Source organism: Zootoca vivipara, chromosome 5 (assembly GCF_965207765.1).
Source record: "Zootoca vivipara chromosome 5, rZooViv2.hap1.1, whole genome shotgun sequence".
NCBI lineage: Eukaryota > Metazoa > Chordata > Lepidosauria > Squamata > Lacertidae > Zootoca > Zootoca vivipara.
Window position 1 is genome coordinate 39,366,785 of NC_142588.1, and position 16,994 is coordinate 39,383,778.

General features: G+C 41.0%; 1 long non-coding RNA gene across 1 annotated transcript in view; it reads left to right on the plus strand.

Moving 5' to 3' along the window:
• The window catches only part of LOC148685651 (uncharacterized), a 102,451-nt gene extending 85,689 nt beyond the window's left edge, over positions 1 to 16,762 (plus strand). The window contains exon 4 of the long non-coding RNA XR_015950062.1: positions 15,881 to 16,762. This is a non-coding gene — a long non-coding RNA (uncharacterized LOC148685651). The remainder of the gene's footprint in view (positions 1 to 15,880) is intronic.
• Positions 16,763 to 16,994: the final 232 nt, after the last annotated feature.

The following is a 16,994-nucleotide window of genomic DNA, read 5'->3' on the forward strand; positions in this document are numbered from 1 at the left end:
TGGGGTGAGAGTGGTTGTCTCTCAGAGATTAGTTTTAAAGGCAAACTACATTATCAGCAACCTGGTACAATGCATATCCTGCTGGGCAGTACCACTTCAGATGGGGAATGATATGTTTGAATGCCTCCCTAGTACAACCACCTGCATGTATAAAACCGGAATGCTTGAGTGACATGCTAGCTTCATTACATGCAGGGTTTGTGTGCGTTTATGGAGGATTGTCGAAAGACTTTGCACCCCACACCCCGCTTACAGTTGGAATGGTGTGGCCCGGCAATAGCTGCAGCATGTGAGGCTTGCTCATTGTGTGTTTCAGTTCTGAGAGGCAACGGCATACAAGAATAAGCAGGGAAGAAAATTGTTTGGTTCAAATTTTCATACCAGCCTAATTCATACTTTCCAAAACAGTATGTGAACCACAACAGAGCTGGCCTCCATACTTCTCCCAGTTTTGTAGTTCTGGCTACCCACCCACATTCTGCTGATTTATTCGGGACATGTATCTTTTGCTGCCACTTCCCCATGTTAGCCAGCTGGGGCTTCCCAGCCCTCCGTCTCTGTTACCGGCGATAGCTCCTTCAGTGTGTGCCAGACTGGTACCTCCAGCTCCTCTCCTCCTCCTCTTCCCTGTTGCCATCCTCATCTTTGTCGACTTCTTCTCTTCCTCTGGTGGGGGTGGTATCAGGCAGAGGAGACATGGCCTCTGGGGCTCTGGTGGCAGCCTTGACTGCACCACCAGAAACTGCCTCTGCTCCACCTCCGTGGGCTCCATCTTGGGCACCTGCTTTCATGTGTAAGATGTGCATCTTTTGGTGCCGAGCTCTCACGGGACTCAACTGATTCGTGGAAGAACTCAGCACTGGGAATGGGACATCCAATCAAAAGCTAGGATGGCTTCTTTAATTCTGGGGTGTCCTGGTCAAATCAGGACTGCTCACAGTTGTGGTTCCACAATGTGGAGAAAAGTGCATATTAGAGAAACGTGTGCATTCATTTGCTGTATTTACCTTTTTACATTATTTTTTTTTGGGGGGGGGGGTAAAAATAAGTACTATAAATTATTAAAACACTTGTATTACTAAAAAAATGCATTGTTTCAGGGAAAATTGTTTTCAAAAATGCTTACACTGGGGCATAACTGCATGCAAAAATGTGTATATTCGGTGAAGAGCGTGCGAAAATTTTCACAGATTTTCGTGTGAACTTATTTGAAATGCAGACTGATCTGCAAATACAGGCAGCTGAACTGGGGAAAAATGAAAAACAAAGAGAAACGAAGAGTGGTTTGTGTATCTGTTCCAAGTAACTTTCTCCACCTGTAAAGGCTTTCCACTTTTCAACAATGATTGCTGTTTCAGAAAGCCCAGGTCCAAATATCTGTTCTGTGGCAAAGCTCATGAAGCCTTGAGCCTACCCTACCTTATAGGATACTCAGCTGAGCTCCTAAATGGAAAGAGGGAGGGAACCACAATGCAACACATACTTGGTAGACAGCATGAATCATTTGCACCCCATTGGTTGGCTCCATGGAAGCCTAGTAATTTTGTTCCACTTTGAACATTGAAACAATTTATGTAGTCACTAGAGTAGTTATCATTTTTCTTGGAAAGAAATATGTTATACATTTGGTTCAATATATCTAAAAGTAAGATTCCTTTTTAGCAGAGTTAATGTTTTATTTTTCCCAGTTTACCTTAATAGAAAACTACAGGCAGGAGATGATTTGGGGGAATGGGATAATACCAGAGCTACTCCTTGAACTGGGATCTCCTCACCCTCTCAGAGGACTTACACGAAAAAGAATATAAATCATGGAGGAAGTACCGAGAGCTTTAAAGAATTATTTCTGAAATGTGAGATGCAATTTAAAATGACTTTTCATCCGTCAAGGTCTACTTTAAAACTCCACCTGACCAGTTAAAAGTCATGTAGAGAAAAATAGCTGGAACATGTGTTCTGTGTATTTGTGCAGAGTTTGTCGGAGTCCTGCCATATTAGTAAATTTCATGCCAGCTGTATGGTATTTCATAATTCATGCTCATCTCGAGAAAGAAAGTCAAATAAAATTAGCTAATTTCAGATTTGCTATAAAAAGAAACACATTTCTGCTATACAAGCATCTTCGAAGATTATTTATATTGAAAGGCATCCTGAGGCCAAACTGTTAAGTGGGGATAATGGATATAAACCACCTAAGGCATGTAGGTGACTCATTAATGAATTACTTGTAAAACAAAGTCAGATGTTCCACTCAGGTAGAAACTACGTCTGAGTTATGTGCTATTAAGAGTTGAAGAAAAACTGAGGAAGGGTCATGGCATGTATTCTCAAAACTGCAGGCTAAAGTATTACATTAACATGTGCCTGGTTTTCGGGTTGTTCAGCTGTCCTTCAGACTCCACAGTGCTGCGTTTGCAAGACACCTTATTTTTTATTATACACCTTTGAAATATTTTATATTTAAAACAGCAACACTTTAGTCTACTCTTCTGATCACAACCAGTACTGGAATTCCTTGGTTTGAGAATGCCATGGAATATACACATTCACTTGTTTGCCCTTTTAAATTCTAAGCATGAAACGCATCAGAAAAGCTAATAAGAATCAATGGTCAGCCATGGATCAGTGGCAGAGCACATGTTTTGCAAATGAAAGGTCCCAGTTGAATCCCCAACATCTTCAGGTTGGGCTAGGAGAGCCCCTGACTAAAATCCTGGAAAATGTCAACAATACTGAGCTAAACAAATTGGTTGCGTGTCGAGGTCCCCAAACCACCCCTCAAATAATTCACACCACAGACAGAATTTTTGTTTTTGGGTTTTTGGCATGAATTTAGCCACAACTTTATTAAAATACAGTGGTACCTCACAAGACGAATGCCCTGCAAGACGAATTTTTCTCAAGACGAATGCGTCTTGCGATCTGATGGTGACGCGCAAGACAAATTTGTTTTGCAAAAAAATCGTCTTGCGAATCGTGGTTTCCCATAGGAATGCATTGAAATTTAATTAATGTGTTCCTATGGGCAAAAAAAGAAATTTCAATGCACTCCTTTGGTAAACCGCAATTCGCAAGATGAATTTTTCGCAAAATGAATTGACTCGCGGAACGAATTAAATTCGTCTTGCAAGGCACCACTGTACAAAATATGTGAGTGGTTGCATAGGCATTGGTTCACCAACTGTCCCCTAAGGACAGAACTAGCCTTAAGTCAGCAAGGGGAAACCCTACAGGGAGAGACAGGAAGCCGGGTGTGCTAGCCCTCCCCTCTCCCTTCAGGCTCCCAGGGGCTCTCGTGTGGCCCTGGCCCCTGACCAGGGGTTACGGACATTGCATATCGAGCCCCTGTATTCCTGAACGGAATTTCCCCAACACACCGGCATCAACTTGAAGGGCCAACACAGTCAACATAACCCCTCACACAACCAACAAAATAACCAATGCCCAGGTGGCGCTGTGGTTAAACCACTGAGCCTAGGGCTTGCTGATCAGAAGGTCGGCGGTTCGAATCCCTGTGACGGGGTGAGCTCCCGTTGCTTGGTCCCAGCTCCTGCCAACCTAGCAGTTCGAAAGCACGTCAAAATGCAAGTAGATAAATAGGAACCGCTACAGCGGGAAGGTAAACGGCGTTTCCATGTGCTGCTCTGGTTTCCCAGAAGTGGCTTTGTCATGCTGGCCACATGACCTGGAAGCTGTACGCCGGCTCCCTCGGCCAATAATGCGAGATGAGCGCGCAACCCCAGAGTCGGTCACGACTGGACCTAATGGTCAGGGGTCCCTTTACCTTTAACCGCCAACCTTACAAGTTGTGACTATTTGCTATGCAGTAGGCAAAAACCAGATGGCACCAGCCAATCAGCCAAATGGAAAAATTCCTACCGGGCCCCTGCCAAGCAGACGACCCCATGATAGGCACAGCAAGGTCAACACAGAGGCCTAAACATAGGGAGGGTGATCCAAAATATGCAGCCAAAGAGGAGGAATAAACCACGTGCCTGCCTTTTATACCCCTGGGCTGCCCCTCTGAAATTGAAACATGCTTCTTTCCCCAACAACAGCCTGGGTCCAATCAGAACAGTGGCCACTCATAGCCCCCACCCCAGCAACTCAGGAGTAGTTTGCTAGGCCCCACCGCAACACATGCTCTCCATGAAGGAGAACCCACATTGTCTGACTCACTATAAGACAGCTTTGCATCTTCCCAATCATTTTTGAACATGTTCTATGTCACATACTGGTTTTAGGGGTGGGGGTTCTTTTACAGAGGATGCATAACTTGAGAGACATAAAACTTATAATTCCTGACCAACCCTGTGGTACTTAGAATAAGAATGATGGCCATTGAGAGCGATAATAACAAGAGAGATAATAACCTGGAGGTAGTTCATTGCCCTAATCCAGCAATATCATCTGAATATTAGAAGAGGTGTGATTCACACATTGATGTCCCCCATAGCTTCCCATTCATATCAGCTTCCTAATCTCAGATGAAGATATGGATGTGAACAGTTGTCCTCCCTACTGGCATGTCTACTCATGTCCACCATGCTCCAGGAGCTGGCCGGAGACTTTCTGTTTTCATGGTCACCCACACAGTGAGCAGTATTCAAATACTGGGGTCACCCAGTAAATATTACTCACGGCCTCCACAGGATGAACCATAATGTTTTAACCTCCCTGGCTATGGGCAGAAAGGGTTTTGGGAGGCCTTGGTGCTGTAATAAGTAGCCAAACAAGCATCATCAGCATGGTTCTACCACAATTAAACACATCTGACAAGGATTTGCCTGTTGATCATATATTTAGCTGGTTCTTCATCTTCTTGAAGATCTGCTTACATTATCAATCACAATAACCCTCAGGTCAGAAGCAATTCCAAAGCACAGATGAGCTCTGAATAGATTTTAGACAGCTGGCAAGTGAGTTTCTGAGAATAGATCAGACCAAATGTTTTGCCAAGGGCCAGCCGACAGCAGAGGACTGCCAATAGCTGGTCCTGAGTCAGTGCCAGTGCCCAAAGAATAGTAGTAAAAAATCTGCTTTCTAAATTAAGGGCACATGCAAATGGACAAAAAGGGTTTGCTGAATGAAAAGCACCAGGTTCAGTCAGTTGTTACCGGTTAATGTCCCAGTTTGATCCTCTTTTATTATTTTCCTGATGCCCCATCAAGGCTGAAATAAAACAGAGTCAGAGCTTTGGTATCACTGATGCATTCCTTCCCCAAGCAAATGGAAGGATCCAGCTGACCGTGGGGTGTGTATAGCACAGCTGGGTTAAGAAATGAACTCTAATATTCAATGGAATATAATAATAAATCATAAAGAGAAATGGTGCTCCAGCAATCAGAACAGAGGCGAAGACTGTAAGCAGGCCCAGCCCCAGACATTTATGTGCCTGAGGCAAAGGACAATATCACACCTCCTAAACTGCTGCCTTTTTTCTTCAAAATAAGTGGCCTGTTTAAAGACGTTTACTTTAAAGCATGACTAACATAATGTATAACTTGGCCCTAATCCAGGATTGGTACATGTGAACTGGCCCAAAGTCTTGTACAGTCAGGATGCAAGCACAGAAGTGTTTATGTTGAATGCTGCGTGCAGTATGGCTTTAGTCTCCACAATATCCCCATGGTTATTCCACTTAAGCCAATAACACTTGACTTCAATGGGCGCTTTGTGTTCCCACCCCCTCTTACTTCCTGGGTGCTCCCCCTAAAAAAGTGGGTGCTCCCCTAGTTAACATAATGTGTAATTTGACCCTTAGTGTTTTGGATTAATGTTGAAAGCCAAATCATAATCATCTCATCATCATTACCATCATTTTTAAATCCTTCATAACATTTTGAATTGTGAGAAAATAATTTTATGGCAAGTGCAAAATTTCTATCCATGTACTCTGTATCAGTTCTTCTTCTTTGGGGATCACTCATAGCCATGTAAGATTGTCTTCCATAAACACAGTTTTAACAATGAGTCCGTAAGTGACTGTGGAGGCCAATTCTGGATCCACATGTCCTTTCACAGTGGGGACATTGGTTTCCTGGCGGGAGTTGATCATGGTGTGGATATACTAAGTATGACTGATATTCATAACTGATACTGTTCTGTAGCTGATTTTACATGACGGCGTTTGCAAGTCTTCAGAGAGTGGAACTTCTTGTAAAAACATACCCACTACTTGCAACAATAGGAAATCATAAATGAATCAATTTGCTTGCTGACCAAGAGATTTGCCATATCAAAGTGCAAGTTTGCAAGATGTATTTTCCATTATTCCAGATTGCACTCCTGACAACTTGCATTATGAACATTTGGCAATTGTCCTTTGATATTTTAAATGCTAACTACAGTGGAGCTGTCAGCAGAAATAAATTTCTTATTAAATTTGGAGCTTTAACAAGCAAGTCATTTGTAGAACCATCATTAAGTCTGTTGCAACATTGCAGAGCAAAATGAACTGGGTAGTGAAGTAACTCAATGGTTAAATTATCTATATACATTTCTTACATATTCATGAAGTGGAAGTGAAAGATTTAAAAATGCAGTAACAGAATTATCTAATTATAACAAAAATTGTGTTAAGTTGCTGGGCACAGTAACAATTCATCTATTGCCTCTGATAGAACATTTATGGTGTTTTCCTATAATACAGCCAGGAAATGTAGCAGTTATACACCTCCCCAAATTTACACACCATTGGCCTTGAACCAGCAATCAGTCACATAGACAAGAGCATCCTGGCATGCAAAGGGAGGGTGCATATTTGTGTGCACACATTTTACCATATGTGGAACTGCTGCTCCATCCATTGAAGGGGAGGGGATGCATAAGAGCTCATGGTAGCATTCAGGCACACATGGAGCTCTGGACTGGGACAATTATGAAAATATTTGAATAACAATGTGATCTTGAATGAGCACAATAGGCTCCCTGTATTGGAATGGTCAATTCAGTTCTGTTCATTTGCTTAACACTACAAAGCAATTGAATGATCTGCACCTTTGGGCTGTCTCAGCAGCAGTGAGACAGTGTCATTTGTAGGCAATAAATGTTTCATTCTGTTTTATTGTAGGGTTATGTGTGGCCAGGCATTATGATCCAAGTGTGCTGTGTGAGTAAGGGTAGAACTGGGAATGAAGTTGGCAACTCAATGCTGCTTTTGAAGATCATGCACATAGTTGACCATTCCAGGAAGGAAAAGACTCATCTGAATCACTAGCCAATGAAATAAAATTGAATTTAACAGATGACTGCTTTAAAAGCTTGCACTAGTGGGCCTGCTAATGATCATATTTCACTAAGTTGGGGGATGCCGTTCAACCTCACATGTTGCATCATTTAAAGTTCTTGTACAACAGTGAAAATGTCAATCTTGCAATGCAAGAGGCAAGACTCTTTCCCCTTCTTCCTATTAGTACAGTATGTGAGTTTCATCCAAGAAAAATACATTGCTTATGAGTTATGCTATATACTTTTATTTCCACTGCAATTCCAGAGGTTTGTCACCGTAGAAAGGTATCCGAATATTTATGCCTGAATTACATTTTAGCAGCATGGTGGTCAACTGCTGTTCCATTAGGTTGTAACGTGATTTCATTGGCATGAATATTCATGGTTTTTCCGAACATATTAAACAGTTTCTTTGATGCTCTCTATGGCTCTTTCATCTCAGAATTTCCTTATTTTAGCAACCATATCTAGGGCATGTAATGAAAATTATTATGATTTCATCATCTCAACAAACAGTAAAACCTTAGATATGCTATTTATTATTTTATGCTTTCATTGCCCAAACATAGACATCTTCCTGGATGTCACTTCCAAGTTACGCTTTTATCACTCCAAGTTTCTTAAGACAGAGCTCTCACTGTACCCTATTCTGTCCCCTGTATGTCTTTTCAATGTATGTATGCCCCATGCCTTTTCAAGCCACATTTGAAACATACATTTGAAGCACTATTATACATTACTTCCCCCAAATAATTATGGGAGTTTACTTTTAGTTTGTTAAGGATCCTGAGAGTTGTTAGAAGATCCTTGTTCCACGCTATAATTCCCACACTTACTTGGGAAGAGGGATTTATCATTAAACCACTCTTGGAAGTGTAGATATTCTAATTGTTTTTTCACTTGTATGTTTACTGTCCTGGTTCCTGGGGAAGGAAAGATGGGGTTATAGTATTATTATTATTATTATTATTATTATTATTATTATTATTATTATTATTACCACTCCAATCTCTGAGCAGTGCGGGATTCCAGGTACTCACCCAGAGTTCGTGTTCCCTTTTGGAAAAGAGCCACAGCTGAGACTGCAGTGTCTTTATGATATATGGTTTATTTACACACATATATACAAAGGGAGCCTATGATGGTTGGGGTTCTGAGCATCAAAACTCTACTCCAATCTCTAGCTTTGTCTTCCAACTAACTACAAGCTGGTTATCTCACACAGAGTCCCTTTCTTTTGTTTCCCTTAATGGCCTTTCAGTTAGGCTGTCACCTCAACAAAGGAAGCTAGCCTAGCGGATTAGAAGGGTCTCACATACTGCCTACTTCCCGCCCCCTCAACTCCTACCAATAATATTGAATATCAATACCTTTAACAACAGTTTCCCTGGATTCTTTGGGGGATGCCATGACTGTGGAAAGTGGCATAAAAATTATTTCAATATATAGTGCAAATGTAGCCCCTGATGGCATCATCAACTGGTATGGTATGGCAGTCTTTGCCACAGGACTGGTGAGGTGAGCCTGGTTTGGAAATAGACCTACTAGACCATTTTCTCATTAGAAGTAAGTTTTCCCAGTTCCTATAACAGCCCTTGCAACAGTAGCAAATAAATACTCACTCCAAATATAACAGCAGAACAGTAATTTAAGAAAATAAACTAATTTGGCCACCTCACCACTTCTAACTCCAGATTATTTAGGAATAGATTGAAAACCAGCAATCCTTGAAGTGGGCACTTCTTACCTCCCTCCGTTGTGAGAACTGTTCATTTGTTCCTACAATTTTCTTCTATGTCCCCCCCCCCCAGTTAGGATGTGTGCGCACAATGCATTTAAAGCACATTACCCCCTCTTAAGGGTGCTGAGAATTGTAGCTTGTTGGGGTAAACTATGGTTCCCATGAGTCTTTGGGGGTTTGTGCTTTAAATGAGTGGTGTATACAAACTTCTAAGCGTGTAGATTTTCCATCCTGCTTATAATGTTGCGTTATTAGTCTTAAGTAGCTATGAAGGATGCCACTGGAAGAGCCCAGATGGCAATCTCTGCGGCTTCTGTGAACTTCTGGTAATAGGCATAAAAGCACTGCAGGCAAATGCTAACCAAGGTGTGAAAAAATAACTTCATTTTTTCCAGAATGAGAGCTGTGTCAAATATTTGCCTGAAAGTGTTTTTGGGACGAACATTATGCTTTTAAGAGGCATGAAAAAGCTCCAGAAAAAATATTTGCTTTTTACTTGCAGGGGAGTACACTGTTTGAAGTTGTTCACAGCCATTGTTTCCATGGGTTACTTCAGCACCATATTTTTTTACCCTTTTGATCCTTATTTCCTGGAGTAATCCCAGCCAATTAGAGGTGTTGTAGTGAATGCTAGATCAAATGCAGCTGAATTGCAGTTAAGACCATGTTTTCTGGACTGGTTATGATGGTATTCCTAACCAATCAGGAGTCCATTACTCCCTAAAGCAGGAAAGCAATTGCAAACTGAAGGGGGATCATGCTATGGATCCCACTGCTGATTACCTCCTTTAAGCACATTGCTACTTTGATCATGCTGCCAACTGCTTCCCTTTTAATCTCCTCTTTAGTGAATCTGCAAGTGCTTTGCCAAGAAACAAAATGGTCTGACAAGCACCTGTACAGATTGCCTTCTTTTCAGTGGTGAAGCCATTGCAAACTACCATTTTAAAGGAGAAATCTACAGAACACTCTGCAAGATTTTTGACAAAACACTGATTAGGGAGGGAAGGAAATCTAAAGGTTTTCATGCCTTGCTATGTGTGTCCCAAGAGAATGCTGTGACGGGGGTGCACTTTTTGTGGGAAGCCAACATGAAGGGGTGGGGCATTTGGGCTCCACCCCATCTAATATTGTGCACCAGAGATATTGGTTTTAATCACTGCCATTTGAACAGATATCTTCCTAAACAAAAAAATAGCACACACACCCCCTCAAAAAATTGAACTTTGAATGAATCTTAACTGCATGACTGGGAAACACAAGGTAATGTAATGCTTGCAAGAAAAATTCTAAAGGGGAGAGGGGGGGGTTTAAAAAAAAACCAACAACAACTCTGCAATTAAGTGAAAATGCAGTTAAACATATTCCAACCTTTCACTTAATTTGAGATACACTGGAGGAATCAAACAGGTTGCATTAAAACAACATGAATTAAAATATGACATAAATGTTCTCAAAGGCTCAGATATATGACTTACCAATAGTGTACCTACAAAAAGGGGGAGGGGTTCAGATATATTTTCTGACTAATATATAGGAAAATATAGTTATATTTTTCCAGAGAAATTCCAGAGGTGCCACTACTTGGGCTTGGTTTCCTTTGGAAGAGAGATTTCTAAACAGTGCTATTTATTTCCTATATGTAGGGCTTTGTTCCTATTTAAGCTAGATGAGGGTCTTGCTCATAGCTGCCAAGTTACCCCCCTTTTTAAGGGAAATTCCCTTATGCTGAATAGGCTTCCTCGTGAGAAAAGGGAAAACTTGGCAGCTATGGTCTTGCTGTTAGCCCCATCACAGATGTTATGTCTCCTTCCACCAACAACCATATATTGCATGGAACTGCAGCTGCTCACATGAGCCTTGGATTGAATTTGCCATTCTTGGAGGAAAGAGGTGTGACTTCAGGTGCAGGATTAAAAGTATGGCCCTGTTTCAGATTAAACATGGCACTGCCTTCCATGCATGTGAATGGAAGCTAGTGTTTTGTAATATTTGATATATAGCCTCGTTTTAAGAACAGACCAGTTTAAGAACGATTTGGTTTACAAACTCCGCAAAACTGGAAATAGTGTATTGGTTTGAGAACTTTACCTCGGTCTAAAAATGGAATCTGAACGGTGGAAGGGCACCGGTGGCGGGAGGCCTCATTTGGGAAAGCGTGCCTTAGTTTAAGAATGGTTTTGGTTTAAAAACAGACTTCCGGAACAGATTATGTTTGTAAACCAAGGTACCACTGTATTTAAAAGTGTAAGTAGAGCATAGGTGGCTACAAGCTGTGTGAACACCCATAGCATGAAACAGATCCACTCTCCCATAGGCTTTCATCTGTACTTCCCCCCACCCCCAGCTATGAGGTTGGGAGATTTGCCACCTGATGGATTTCCTATTCAAAATATTATTGGGAGATCGTTGCATCAACAAACCATCTTCTAAACCAGGCATCCCCAAACTGCGGCCCTCCAGATGTTTTGGCCTACAACTCCCATGATCCCTAGCTAACAGGACCAGTGGTCGGGGAAGATGGGAATTGTAGTCCAAAACATCTGGAGGGCCGAAGTCTGGGGATGCCTGTTCTAAACGTTTGTTCCTATAAAGAGACATCCTTTGACCATCCTAGACTATCAAGCAATATTAACATAACCTTGTCAGTAATAAAATGATAATGCCTCACTCTGCAGTGACCAGATACACCCCTAGTGATAGCCCAGCTACTGTAATCAAATAGCCATCACACACCAATGTTCTTTAAGGAGAAAAATCAGAAACAACATATTGTGAGTATGAAAGAAACATTATGTGTTACAATGTAGATAACACAATCATTTTAGAAGTTATAAATGCCTCTGCTTTGGGAAGTCAAAGATCTGCTGCTCATCTTCCTGCAGGTCAGTGACTCCAATAATACATTGTTCCTGATGTAAGCAGGAAGTTTCAAATTTGGCCTATGATGTCAAGGCACTACAAGACAGCAGTGTGAAATAAGCTGTATTTTGTTTCTAACCTTCCTCTCTTGTGCTGATTTTTGTTTAAGATAAGCAGATACGTTTTTAAAGAAATAACATTTTCTGCTGTAGTGTAGAATTCAGAGTGACCGTGCACAGATTCAAACAGCAGATGCACAGAAAATGAGGTCCAAACATTTAGAGGTGGGGGGAACCCATAATAATGTCTGTAAATCTGCCTTTGGGAATACGTTTGTTACTGAATTGTGCATTTCTGATGTAATGACAGAACAGGGGCATAGTCTGAATAGCCTCATTCCAAATCTTAAATCCAACAATATTGGCAACGCAGGTTGTATAGTTTACTTTCATTTTAATATTGGGAATTGGATCCAATTGTTCGGAGTCTGGAATATCTCCTGTGCCAGTCCTTTTAGGCTGGACTGCATGATCTCCTATAAAGCATTTGGCTTTCCTCTTGTGTAGCTGACAGCAGAGTTCCAAAGGATGAGTTAGTACCACTCTGAGCCATAGAAAGTACCCTCCTATCTTCTTGGCTTCTATTCTCAGTTATAGAAACAGGGCCAGATTGCTGCTGTTAGTGATGCCATGCAAGTAGCACAAGGTTTACAGGGAGGAGTTAAACATTAATAACTGTTTCTTGAGCACAGCACACACCCCCAGGGATCTGAAGCAATTTACTAATTTACATTTCAGAACATTTTCCTACACACCTGATAAGGAGGTATGTAATTCATAATTTGCAAAATGAGGTAAATTTAGGTATTTCACTCAGTGCATATATCCCAGAACAACTTGGGAAAATCAGAATGCCATTTCCCCCATTAGGAATAGACCTTGAACTCTGAAATATGAAGATAAACCTTACCATTTCATGTACCAAATTGTTAGGGCTTGGCTTAAGAATTGAACAACTGTAAAATTTCTGCAGGAAAATTGGTGCTACCATTCCAATGTCTTCTTTGAGCTCTTCAAGCATCTTGAATCATCTTCACAAATCAGAATCACACAGCATCTTTCCTCTTGAAGTCGAGCTAAGAGCCAAATTTTGACAGAAATTTGCACAAATTTGTGGCTCAGTATGCTGGTCCCATCCACTGGAAACCCCTATTTGAGGTGAAGATGCAAGTGGGCTTGCCATGATATTTCTCATAACCTTATTGGGTATTTCATGCCCATCCTCCTTCTGTTCTGAACATAACCCTATAAATAAGGTTATTTTGAGATTGTTAGTTACCCCAGGGCCACCCAGCAAGGAAGTTTTATAGTTGAGTGTGGATTTGGGCGTTATTGTCAAATCAGAAGCAGCAGGTTTATGAGTTCAGTTTTTGTGCTCCCAGTTGAACTTTCTGAGAGGGACAGTGCACACTTCTCCTGCATAAAGATGTTTGAATTCCCTGTGCATCTAACATCCATGTGTCTCCTTTCACAGGGGAAAATACCCACTTCCTATATAATAAAAGCAGATGTGCAAGTTACTTGAGTATCTGCCATTGCCACTTGATTGTAATGTTCAAGGCGACCCTGAGGAGCAACTGGAAGTTCAGTCTCCAGCACTGCATTCAGCGCATGACGAGCTTTCAATAGCTCATTTATGTTTGCTTGCACACTATCACAGTAGGAGCCGCTTGCCTGTTCAATATAAATCAAATGCACCTATTTTCATCCGTAAAATTCTGGAAGGTACATGAAAGGACAAATTACCTTACGGTTTCCAACCCTGCTTGCTAACTAGTAATATAGCGGTATTTTTATGCCTTTTTCATGCCCTTTATCATTTGTGTACCAAAGTCAATTATGCAGGCCTAATGGCTGCTATCACACAGTTTAGAAATTGTTGTTTCATAGATCTCTCTTTCTCTTTTAAAGATGTTTTTTTTTCTTCTGGCACAGGAGGTTCTAGAAATTGGTGAACTTGCTCACTGAAGTAGCTATCTGACAATTTGCATTCTGTTCCAGAATTTAGCTCTCTATAATTTGTAGGTAATTGTATACATTATCATATTGTTTGGAAATATTCCTCAGATCCATGGCATGAAAGTGCTATACAAGTGTAGAATGACTGATTGATTAAAAGCTGATCTATGCAAGAAAACGTCAGAAATCAGAACATAAAGGAGCACAAACGAAAATACTGATTAGACTTTGGAGGGATAATTTCCAAGCATTACAATAACGACCTTGAAGACTGCCCAGCAGCATCGGTGTGTATGAGTTTCTTCAAAGGGGGAAATATAGGTTGACATTCCCCTGGTGATTTTCTGATATCAAATGAAAGACATAGACAATAGAGACAAGTGAGGGAATGAACATGCCATACAAGACCAGATTTTAATTTAGTGTCAAATAAGACCCAGAAAGCTTAAGAAGATTTATCCAGAGTATTACTATACACGAGTAAAAAACCACAGCTTTATTGGATTTAATACAAGTATTTTATAGATATATTCTAGTGTCAGCACTGTAGAAAGGGGGCTTCTTATGGTGCTGGATGAAAAGGAAATAGCATGTAATCAGAACAGATGGTATCCAGTAATCAAGATGTTGGTAGCTACCCCATCATCTATCCTTCCCTATATTATACAAACATAGCTATAGAGAAGGTGAGCATAACCAAAAGGGAAGTGTCTGGGGTTTTATTGAAAACCAGTCACTGTACTCAAACAAAGGATATATAGATATATGGACAAGTGGATGAATGCAGTCCCCAACATGTCTTTTTCTTTTCTTTTCTTTTTAGAAAAAAAAAAACCAGCAGTATATTAAATTGCTATCAAAAGGATAGTGAAAATAATTCAGCTAGGATTCTCTCTGGGATTCAAAGATAAAGCACCATCTTAAATCTTAAACCGAGATCAACACACTTTAACATTCATTAAGGTACCTAAACAGAAGTGACTTGATTTTCTGAGGATCTCTGACTTACTCGATTAAATACTATTTCATGTGCTAGGCTTACATATGCAATCTGCCCTACATGTTTTCCTGTTTCCCACACAGGGCAGGTAGTATGTGATTGGTTGTAGACTCTGCCACCCTAAACCTATCCTGTTAAATGAAATAGAAATAGTGGTATGGGTGGTCAGCTCCATTTACTTCATTTAGGCAGCCCTTTACAATGGGATATACAGTCGTACCTCAGCTACCGAATGCCTTGGGAATCGAACATTCCGGCTCCCGAACAATCAAATACCAGAAGTGTGTTCCAGTTTCCAAATGTTCTTTTGGAAGTCGAATGCCAACAGGGCTTCCATGGCTTCCGATTGGCTGCTTCCTGCAGCCAATAAGAAGCTGCACTTTGAAAGTCAAATGTTTCAGAAGTCGAACGGACTTCTGGAACGGATTCTGCTCGACTTCCAAGGAACGACTGTACCACTAATACACCCACACAAGCTGTAGTGCAAACTTCCAACTGCAGTTTGAAAATGCAGAAGCTGAAATCAACTTCTTCCACTGTCCGAATATTTGAAGGAAATATGTCCTGGCATGGATTTCACACACTGTTCCCAGCAGTTAGAAAAATATTTTCCAATACCATGGCTATTAAGTGAATGTGAGGCTCTGGGTGTCTGTGATATTTTCCGGTGTATCTGGGAACTCTGACCTTTTATAACAGGAATGGTGTCAGAGCCTGGGAAGTGCTTTAACTTGGCATCTGAGCAAGATGAAACAAGAAGTCTGATTAGTATATAGCTACAATGTGACCTTAGATATGTCTTAGAAAATGGACAGATCTGAAAAGCCAGGAGATTAGCCCAATCCATTATGATGCGATTCTCAAGGATCAAAATGTTTCTTACACAGCTCCTCTCTGGACACCTGTCAATAACTTAGAGAATCATTCCCACATTACTCCGTTCACTTAAAAGATATCAATACCATCCACAGGAGAAAATTCTGTAAAATTCAGCACAGTTAAATGCTGACTTTGTTGTTCTGTCTGCAGGTGAATCTGTGTTGAATTTTCCATGAGGTCTCCCAAACTGGAGAACACAGAGGTAAGCAACAGCTGGCTCTTGGATAGGCCTCCACACACTTCATGATATTAGCCTGCAAGAAAGAAAACTTAATTGTGTATGTGCATATCCAGAAGAGGGAGGAAAGAAACCCAGCAGCATTTCGCAAACTGAAGAAAGGAGTAAGCTTACACCATTGTCATTTCTGTAGCCCTCTCTCCCTCACCCCACCTCCAATGAGGAGAAACAACACTCTCTCCACAAAACAACTGCCATTTGTTCCTGTCCTTCCTTTGCTCTTGCCTTTCTCTCTCCAATGACATAAAATAGAGTTGGATGTTTTATTTTTATTTTGTCTCAGAGCCTCAGTTTTTATTCAGAAGTCTCATATGAGGGCTGCAGGAAGTGTAACAGCAGAGATCATTCCATGTGTGACTTAAGAGTTAATTTTGCAATTACAGTGGTACCTCGGTTTATGAACACAATTGGTTCCGGAAGTCTGTTCATAAACTGAAGCGTTCATAAACTGAAGCGAACTTTCCCATTGAAAGTAATGGAAAGTGAATTAATCCGTTCCAGACGGTCCGCGGAGTAAGTGTTCATAAACTGAAGCAAACTTTCCCATTGAAAGTAATGGAAAGTGGATTAATCCGTTCCAGACGGGTCCGCGGAGTACTTAAACTGAAGCGTTCATAAACTGAAGCATGGGTGTAATTGGTTCCGGAAGTCTGTTCATAAACTGAAGCGTTCATAAACTGAAGCAAACTTTCCCATTGAAAGTAATGGAAAATGAATTAATCCGTTCCAGATGGGTCCGTGGCGTTCATAAACCGAAAATTCATAAACCGAGGTGTTCATAAACCGAGGTTCCACTGTAGTAACTCAGCTAACCAAGAAGAGGGCATGGTGCTTAACAACCAAGCATGAACTCCACTGAGGTGGCATGTGCTCTGATTGGCCAGGTAGTTCTGAGGGAAGAAAAAACCCCTCTGTAACTTAACTCTCAACTTATACAGGGTTTTGTTCATTTGCCTCCGTAAAGTGGTATCTCTCTTTTCGCTCTGGACTATGCATTATTTCAGTGACTTTGCTAACAAGGGTTTG